The sequence below is a fragment of the Triticum urartu genome, unplaced genomic scaffold (assembly GCF_056163025.1).
Source record: "Triticum urartu cultivar PI428250 unplaced genomic scaffold, HENAU_Tu73 scaffold157, whole genome shotgun sequence".
In the NCBI taxonomy this organism is placed as follows: Eukaryota; Viridiplantae; Streptophyta; class Magnoliopsida; order Poales; family Poaceae; genus Triticum; species Triticum urartu.
The window spans coordinates 37,501-47,714 of NW_028260032.1; positions in this window are offsets into that span (position 1 = coordinate 37,501).

The window sequence follows — 10,214 nt, forward strand, 5'->3', positions numbered from 1 at the left end:
AATAAGTGATTGTCTGATAATGAGCAAGGAATATACGTCTTTCTGCTAAAGAGGATCTATTAAACTCATAATTCATTAGATCCTTGTTATCAATGCCAACTAGGTATCATAAGTAAATGGATCCCGGTTGTTCAATCCTTTGATAACCAAGGTCATTCTTTGCTAAAGAGAAATGATCACTATGAGTCAGACTCAATAGAATTGGATCCATTCCAAATAGCGAGAATTAGGATTCTTGATCCCTCTCAATCTCTCTTTCAATTCGAGGATCCAGAGAGGTGTTTTCATAGTCATCTCCGAATATTTGCCATCTCGGAATATTTTCGATTTCATTTTTCTATGATATGTCTTTCTATATGAAAATTGGTTATTTACGATGTACGATGATCCCTGTTAAGCATCCATGGCTGAATGGTTAAAGCGCCCAACTCATAATTGGTAAATTTGCGGGTTCAATTCCTGCTGGATGCACACGAACGGGAACATTCCATAAGTCTATTGGAACTGGCTCTCTATCCATGGAATCTCATCCATCATCCATACATAACGAATTGGTATGGTATATTCATACCATAACATAAGAACAATAAGAACTCGAATTCTTATCGATACTGGAACTCAGAGCATAGGAGGGAAAGTCGATTTATGGATGGAATCAAATACGCAGTATTTACAGAAAAAAGTCTTCGTTTATTGGGAAAGAATCAATATACTTTTAATGTCGAATCGGGATTCACTAAGACAGAAATAAAGCATTGGGTCGAACTCTTCTTTGGTGTTAAGGTGGTAGCTGTGAATAGCCATCGACTACCTGGAAAAGGTAGAAGAATAGGACCTATTCTGGGCCATACAATGCATTACAGACGTATGATCATTACCCTTCAACCGGGTTATTCTATTCCACTTCTAGATAGAGAAAAAAACTAAAGGAGAATACTTAATAATACGGCGAAACATTTATACAAAACACCTATCCCGAGCACACGCAAGGGAACCGTAGACAGGCAAGTGAAATCCAATCCACGAAATAATTTGATCCATGGACGGCACCGTTGTGGTAAAGGTCGTAATTCCAGAGGAATCATTACCGCAAGGCATAGAGGGGGAGGTCATAAGCGCCTATACCGTAAAATAGATTTTCGACGGAATCAAAAAGACATATCTGGTAGAATCGTAACCATAGAATACGACCCTAATCGAAATGCATACATTTGTCTCATACACTATGGGGATGGTGAGAAGAGATATATTTTACATCCCAGAGGGGCTATAATTGGAGATACTATTGTTTCTGGTACAAAAGTTCCTATATCAATGGGAAATGCCCTACCTTTGAGTGCGGTTTGAACTATTGATTTACGTAATTGGAAGTAACCAATTAGGTTTACGACGAAACCTAGAAATCGATCACTGATCCAATTTGACTACCTCTACGGGATAGACCTCAACAGAAAACTGTTGAGTAACGGCAGCAAGTGATTGAGTTCAGTAGTTCCTCATAGAAAATTATTGGCTCTAGAGATATGGTAATATGGAGAAGACAAAATTGTTTGAAGCACGCACAGAACCGGAAGCGCCCCTTGTTTCAAAGAGAGGAGGACGGGTTATTCACATTTAATTTGATGGTCAGAGGCAAATTGAAAGCTAAGCAGTGGTAATTAAGACCCCCGGGGGAAAATAGGGATGTCTCCTACGTTACCCATAATATGTGGAAGTATCGACGTAATTTCATAGAGTCATTCGATCTGAATGCTACATGAAGAACATAAGCCAGATGACGGAACGCAGAGACCTAGGATGTAGAAGATCATAACATGAGCGATTCGGCAGATTTGGATTCCTTTCCTATATATCCACTCATGTGGTACTTCATCATATGATTCATATAAGATCCATCTGTCTAGAGATCGTCATATACATCTAGAAAGCCGTATGCTTTGGAAGAAGCTTGTACAGTTTGGGAAGGGGTTTTTTGAGAGAAAAGAAGAATCTACTTCAACCGATATGCCCTTAGGCACGGCCATGCATAACATAGAAATCACACGTGGAAGGGGTGGGCAATTAGCTAGAGCAGCAGGTGCTGTAGCGAAACTCATTGCAAAAGAGGGTAAATCGGCCACTTTAAGATTACCATCTGGGGAGGTCCGTTTAGTATCCCAAAACTGCTTAGCAACAGTCGGACAAGTGGGTAATGTTGGGGTGAACCAAAAAAGTTTGGGTAGAGCCGGATCTAAGTGTTGGCTAGGTAAACGCCCCGTAGTAAGAGGGGTAGTTATGAACCCTGTGGACCACCCCCATGGGGGCGGTGAAGGGAAAGCTCCCATTGGTAGAAAAAAACCCACAACCCCTTGGGGTTATCCTGCGCTTGGAAGAAGAACTAGGAAAAGGAAAAAATATAGCGATAGTTTTATTCTTCGTCGCCGTAAGTAAATACGTAACTAGGAATATGGAAAATTGCATTTTTGGAATTTGCAATAATGCGATGGGCGAACGACGGGAATTGAACCCGCGCATGGTGGATTCACAATCCACTGCCTTGATCCACTTGGCTACATCCGCCCCTTATCCAGCTAAAGGATTTTTTTCTTTTTTCCATTGATCATTATTCTATTTATTCTGACCTCCGTACTTCGATCGAGATATTGGACATAGAATGCCACTCTTTAAAAAGGAAAAAAGGAGTAATCAGCTGTGACACGAAAAAAAACGAATCCTTTTGTAGCTCATCATTTATTGGCAAAGATAGAAAAGGTCAATATGAAGGAGGAGAAAGAAACAATAGTAACGTGGTCCCGGGCATCTAGCATTCTACCCACAATGGTTGGCCATACAATCGCGATTCATAATGGAAAGGAACATATACCTATTTACATAACAAATCCTATGGTAGGTCGCAAATTGGGGGAATTCGTGCCTACTCGGCATTTCACGAGTTATGAAAATGCAAGAAAGGATACTAAATCTCGTCGTTAACTGAATTCTGAATAGAAAGATTAAGAAGAAAAAAAGATTCAAAATAAAGTAAAGGTAGGCGGGGAATAACCTTATTTATGACAAGTTTCAAACTAGTAAAGTATATCCCTAGGATAAAGAAGAAGAAAAGTGGGCTAAGGAAACTCGCAAGGAAAGTTCCAACCGATCGTCTACTTAAGTTCGAGAGAGTTTTCAAAGCACAAAAACGTATCCCTATGTCTGTTTTCAAAGCACAAAGAGTTCTTGACGAGATTCGCTGGCGTTACTACGAGGAAACTGTTATGATACTGAACCTCATGCCCTATCGAGCATCTTATCCCATCTTAAAGTTGGTTTATTCGGCAGCCGCAAATGCTACTCATTATAGGGATTTCGACAAAGCGAATTTATTTATTACTAAAGCCGAAGTCAGTAGGAGTACTATTATGAAGAAATTCAGACCTCGAGCTCGAGGACGTAGTTTCCCCATAAAAAAAAGCATGTGTCATATAACAATTGTACTAAATATAGTAAAGAAATCTAAATAACCTTTAGATCCATCTAAGATTTCGATTCCCAGTAAAAAAAATATAGAATAGAAAAATATGGGACAAAAAATAAATCCACTCGGTTTCAGACTTGGTACAACCCAAAAACACCATTCCTTTTGGTTCGCACAACCAAAAAATTATTCTGAAGGTCTACAGGAAGATAAAAAAATAAGGGATTGTATCAAGAACTATATACAAAAGAATAGGAAAAAGGGCTCGAATAGAAAAATAGAATCAGACTCAAGTTCCGAAGTAATTACACATAATAGAAAAATGGACTCAGGTTCAAGTTCCGAAGTAATTACACATATAGAAATCCAAAAAGAAATCGATACGATCCACGTCATAATCCATATTGGATTCCCAAATTTATTAAAGAAAAAAGGAGCAATCGAAGAATTAGAGAAAGATCTACAAAAGGAAATTAACTCTGTAAACCAGAGATTTAATATTTCTCTATCGAAAAAGTTAAAGAACCTTATAGACAGCCTAACATTCTTGCAGAATATATAGCTTTCCAATTAAAAAATAGAGTTTCATTCCGAAAGGCAATGAAAAAAGCCATTGAATTAACTAAAAAAGCAGATATAAGGGGAGTAAAAGTAAAAATTGCGGGTCGTCTCGGAGGAAAAGAAATTGCACGCGCCGAATCTATTAAAAAGGGTAGACTTCCCCTCCAAACAATTCGCGCTAAAATTGATTATTGCTGCTATCCAATTCGGACTATCTATGGAGTATTAGGTGTAAAAATTTGGATATTCGTAGACGAAGAATAAGTAATCTTGTCTTCGGATTCTGTCCATTGATAGAATAAAAAATGACAAGAGACTTTTTTCCTGAAATCCCTGCAAAAGAAGAAATTATACCTCTTTCTATAAGATTTAATGAAAATTGATAAATCATTTAATATAATTGCTATGCTTAGTGTGTGACTCGTTATTTTTTTCTTTTTTTTAAGAAAAAAACTTAGTAATTATAGAAAATTAACTAATAACCAACCTATTGCTTCGTATTGTCGAGATCCTAACTAAGAAACAGTCACTATATGAATAAATACCTCTATCATAACATAAATGAGTAGATGTGTCATATAGTTGTAGCAACTGCAATTTTTTCTCTAAAAAAGAAAAGGGATTCTAGGTTGTGAAGCAAAACTAAAGGGATGTGGATAAAGGGAGGGATGATAGAAAGAAGGAAGAGGAAATAAATAAGATATAGGATTCCACTATGTATGGTCTATGAATTACATCATAAAAGGCAATGTGATAAAGCATCAATATAATAAAAATAATAGAGAATTAAAAATTGTAACTTGAAACAAGAACTACAAATTTAAAGCAATAATAAAGAGCCGCCCGGGTTAATAAAACTGAGAAAATTAACTCGGAAAGAAATTTTTTGGAAGCTCCGTTGCGGGATTCAGACCTAACCATTCAAGGAGAAGCAGTGGGAACGACAGAACCTATGATTCCATAGGATTTTATTGAAAAGAATCCTAACACTTCATTGGGTGGGATGGCGGAACAAACCAAAAAAATTGTCTTATTTGGTAAGTTTATAAATTAACAAATAAGACAGGAAAGAGTAAATATTCGCCCGCGAAATTCTTATTGAATTAGAATACTTTACCGCGATTCAATAAGAGTAAAAATAAGGATTTTTTTAAGAAGGATTACATTATCTATAAATATAGAATTTAGATAAATATACACACACATCTGGATATATTCTAGATCTTCTTTTTTGACTATATATTATATTTTTCTGTTTTAACAAATTCAATATAAAAAAAACCGAACTTTTTCTATTATCTATTAATGTGTATCTATCCGTACCGTAATATTTTGGAATATTATGAATTAGAGAAATTTACATGCTTTCTGATTCCATTCGCGAGGAGCTGGATGAGAAGAAACTCTCATGTCCAGTTTTGCAGTAGAGATGGAACTAAGAAAGAGAACCATCGACTATAACCCCAAAAGAACCAGATTTCGCAAACAACATAGAGGAAGAATGAAAGGAAAATCCTGCCGAGGCAATCGTATTTGTTTTGGTAGATATGCTCTTCAAGCACTTGAACCCGCTTGGATCACGGCGAGACAGATAGAAGCAGGACGAAGAGCAATAACACGATATGCACGTCGTGGTGGAAAAATATGGGTACGTATATTTCCCGACAAACCGGTTACACTAAGACCCACGGAAACACGTATGGGCTCGGGAAAGGGGTCCCCCGAATATTGGGTATCCGTTGTTAAACCTGGTCGTATACTTTATGAAATGGGGGGAGTATCTGAAACTGTAGCTAGAGCAGCTATCTCCATAGCTGCCAGTAAAATGCCCATACGAAGTCAATTTATTCGATTAGAGATATAGAACCCTAAAAGGGGTATGGAAGATAAAAAAAAATGCTCGGTTTTTCTTTCTGGAAAGACAATATTTCTTTCATCCTTTTGCATTGAAATAACAAATTGAAATCAAAATAATATGATTCAACCTCAGACCCTTTTAAATGTAGCAGATAATAGTGGAGCTCGAAAATTGATGTGTATTCGAGTCATAGGAGCTGCTGGTAATCAGCGATATGCTCGTATTGGTGATGTTATTGTTGCTGTAATCAAAGACGCATTGCCCCAAATGCCTCTAGAAAGATCCGAAGTAATTCGAGCTGTAATTGTACGTACATGTAAAGAGTTCAAATGCGAAGACGGTATAATAATCCGCTATGATGACAATGCTGCGGTTATAATTGATCAAAAAGGCAATCCAAAAGGAACTCGAGTTTTTGGCGCGATTGCCGAGGAATTGAGAGAATTGAATTTTACCAAAATAGTTTCATTAGCTCCTGAAGTATTATAAATACTAGTAGGCGAAATTGAGACCAAAGAATTAATTTAGTAGATTGTGTTTTACGTATATGTTTTAAAATCCAAAATGAAAAAAAAAAAAAGAAAACATGTTGATTATAGAAAAATTAGGAGGAACCTAGAATTAGAGTCTTATGGGCAAGGACACTATTGCTGATTTACTAACCTCTATAAGAAATGCGGACATGAATAAAAAAGGAACAGTTCGAGTAGTATCTACAAATATTACCGAAAACATTGTTAAAATACTTCTACGAGAGGGTTTTATTGAAAGTGTTCGGAAACATCAGGAACGTAACAGATATTTCTTGGTTTCAACTTTGCGACATCAAAAGAGAAAGACTATAAAAGGAATATATAGAACAAGAACCTTTTTAAAGCGTATCAGCCGACCCGGCTTACGAATTTATACCAACTATCAAGGAATTCCTAAAGTTTTGGGTGGAATGGGAATTGCTATTCTTTCTACTTCTCGAGGAATAATGACAGATCGAGAAGCTCGACTAAACAGAATTGGGGGAGAAGTCTTATGTTATATATGGTAATCGCCCCGCCTATAGTGCTCGAATTCTATCTCGCCCTTCCTATTTTTAAAATAAAAATAGAAAAATAGGAGAAAAAAAATATGACAGAAAAAAAAAATAGGAGAGAAAAAAAAAACCCGAGAGAAGCAAAAGTAACTTTCGAAGGTTTAGTTACGGAAGCCCTACCCAATGGAATGTTCCGCGTTCGGCTAGAGAATGACACCATCATCCTAGGCTATATTTCAGGAAAGATACGGTCTAGTTCTATACGAATACTGATGGGGGATAGGGTCAAAATTGAAGTAAGTCGTTATGATTCAAGCAAGGGACGTATAATTTATAGACTTCCCCATAAGGATTCGAAGCGTATCGAAGACTCGAAGGATAGCGAAGATTTGAAGGATAGCGAAGATTTGAAGGATACCAAAGATTCAAAGGATTAGGTTTTTCTTTTTTTTTCTAGGGTAATAAATTCTAAGTTCTAAAATTCAAGCGAAGAGACTTATTTTTTCCAAAAGATTAGATTCATAGTTTAAAAAAGGATACGGAAATATGAAAATAAGAGCTTCCGTTCGTAAAATTTGTACAAAATGTCGACTGATTCGTAGGCGTGGACGAATTAGAGTCATTTGCTCTAATCCGAAGCATAAACAAAGACAGGGGTAATCTTTCGAAAAAGAACTTTACTTTCTAAAAAGTAAAAAAAAGTACCCGCGGAAATGTTCCAATTCCAAATAAAATAATTTCATTTAAAATAATTAAAGTAAAGGGTTTATTTTACCCTGAAACGGATATCTTTGTATCTTTTTTTCTTTTTTTTATTTCTAACTCATATTTATGAGATAATAAAATATGGCAAAAGCTATACCAAAAATTGGTTCACGTAAGAAAGTGCGTATTGGTTTACGTAGGAATGCACGTTTTAGTTTACGGAAGAGTGCACGTAGAATAACAAAAGGGGTTATTCATGTTCAAGCTAGTTTCAACAATACCATTATAACTGTTACAGACCCACAAGGTCGGGTGGTTTTTTGGTCCTCGGCCGGTACTTGTGGATTCAAAAGCTCAAGAAAAGCATCACCCTATGCTGGTCAAAGAACAGCAGTAGATGCTATTCGTACAGTAGGTTTGCAACGAGCAGAAGTTATGGTAAAGGGCGCTGGTAGTGGAAGAGATGCCGCATTACGAGCCATTGCTAAAAGTGGTGTGCGATTAAGTTGTATACGCGATGTAACACCTATGCCGCATAATGGATGTCGACCGCCTAAAAAAAGACGTCTGTAAAAGAATTAACCCGCTTTCAACTTTCATTTCAAGAGAAATAAACGATTCAATGATAAAATAATAATACTAGTCTATTATGGTTCGAGAGGAGGTAGCAGGATCCACTCAAACACTACAGTGGAAGTGTGTTGAATCAAGAGTAGATAGTAAGCGCCTTTATTATGGTCGTTTCATTCTGTCCCCGCTTAGAAAAGGTCAAGCGGACACCGTCGGTATTGCCTTGCGAAGAGCTTTACTTGGAGAAATAGAAGGAACATGTATCACACGTGCAAAATTTGGGAGCGTGCCGCACGAGTATTCTACAATAGCAGGTATTGAAGAATCCGTACAAGAAATTTTACTAAATTTGAAAGAAATTGTATTGAGAAGTAATCTCTATGGAGTTAGAGACGCATCCATTTGCGTCAAAGGTCCTAGATACATAACTGCTCAAGATATCATCTTACCGCCTTCCGTAGAAATCGTTGATACGGCACAACCTATAGCTAACTTGACAGAGCCCATTGATTTCTGTATTGATTTACAGATCAAGAGAGATCGTGGATATCAGACAGAACTCAGAAAGAACTATCAAGATGGAAGTTATCCTATAGATGCTGTATCCATGCCTGTTCGAAATGTGAATTATAGTATTTTTTCTTGTGGGAATGGAAATGAAAAACACGAGATACTTTTTCTAGAAATATGGACTAATGGAAGTTTAACCCCTAAGGAAGCACTTTATGAGGCTTCTCGTAATTTGATTGATTTATTTCTTCCTTTTCTACACGCGGAGGAAGAGGGCGCTAGTTTCGAAGAAAATAAAAACAGGTTTACTCCACCCCTTTTTACTTTTCAAAAAAGATTAACTAATCTAAAGAAAAACAAAAAAGGAATTCCATTGAATTGTATTTTTATTGATCAATTAGAATTGACTTCTAGAACGTATAATTGTCTAAAAAGGGCCAATATACATACACTATTGGACCTTTTGAGTAAGACTGAAGAAGATCTTCTGAGAATTGACAGTTTTCGTATGGAAGATAGAAAACATATATGGGACACTCTAGAGAAGCATCTCCCAATTGATTTACTTAAGAATAAACTCTCGTTTTAAATCCATTGCAATTTTTTTTCTTCTTCTTTTTCGAGTTAGAATAAAAAGAAAACAATTTAGCATCTTTGGTACAATCTATATTTTCGCGAAATGGATCATAATAAAATGGATTTTAGGTATCTAGGGAAGATTCACTTGGAAGTAACTATTTCCTAGATACCTATGGTACTTCACGGTTGAATGAATCAAAAAATATCTAAAAAAGACCTAAAGTTAATGATTTATCAATGGGTAATGTTGCTCCAATACCTAACCAAAGAGCTACTACAGTACCGATTAAAAAAACGGTCGTAGCTACTGGGCGGCGAAATGGATTTTGGAATTTATTGACATTCTCTAGAAAAGGTACTGTCAATAAGCCTGTTGGCACAGAAACCATTAAAAGAACGCCCAATAACTTATTGGGTACCGTACGGAGTATTTGAAACACGGGAAAGAAGTACCACTCGGGTAATATTTCCAGAGGAGTTGCAAACGGATCTGCCGGTTCACCAATCATTGATGGCTCGAGAACCGCTAAACCTACATTACATGCAATAGTACCTAGAATTACTACTGGAAAAATATATAAAAGATCGTTGGGCCATGCGGGTTCCCCGTAATAATTATGTCCCATCCCTTTAGCTAATTTAGCTCTTAATACAGGATCATTTAAGTCTGGTTTCTTTGTTATTGGGATAGGTGAACTCTTTAGGATCCATCCCCCAAAGGAACCGGACATGAGAATTTATCATCATCCGGCTCGAGCAAGAGTGAAAGAAATAAGACCGCGGAAGATCCTTAATAGAATTAAGGTTTATAATGACTCAATGACTCTAGGCAAGAAAAGCTTTATCAGATTCTCTTTTCCGAAGTTGCACCTACAACTACTCATTGAAAATAATCCTATTCTTATGGGTAAATGCTCAATATCCAAGTGGGCTTACAAATTTGATCATGA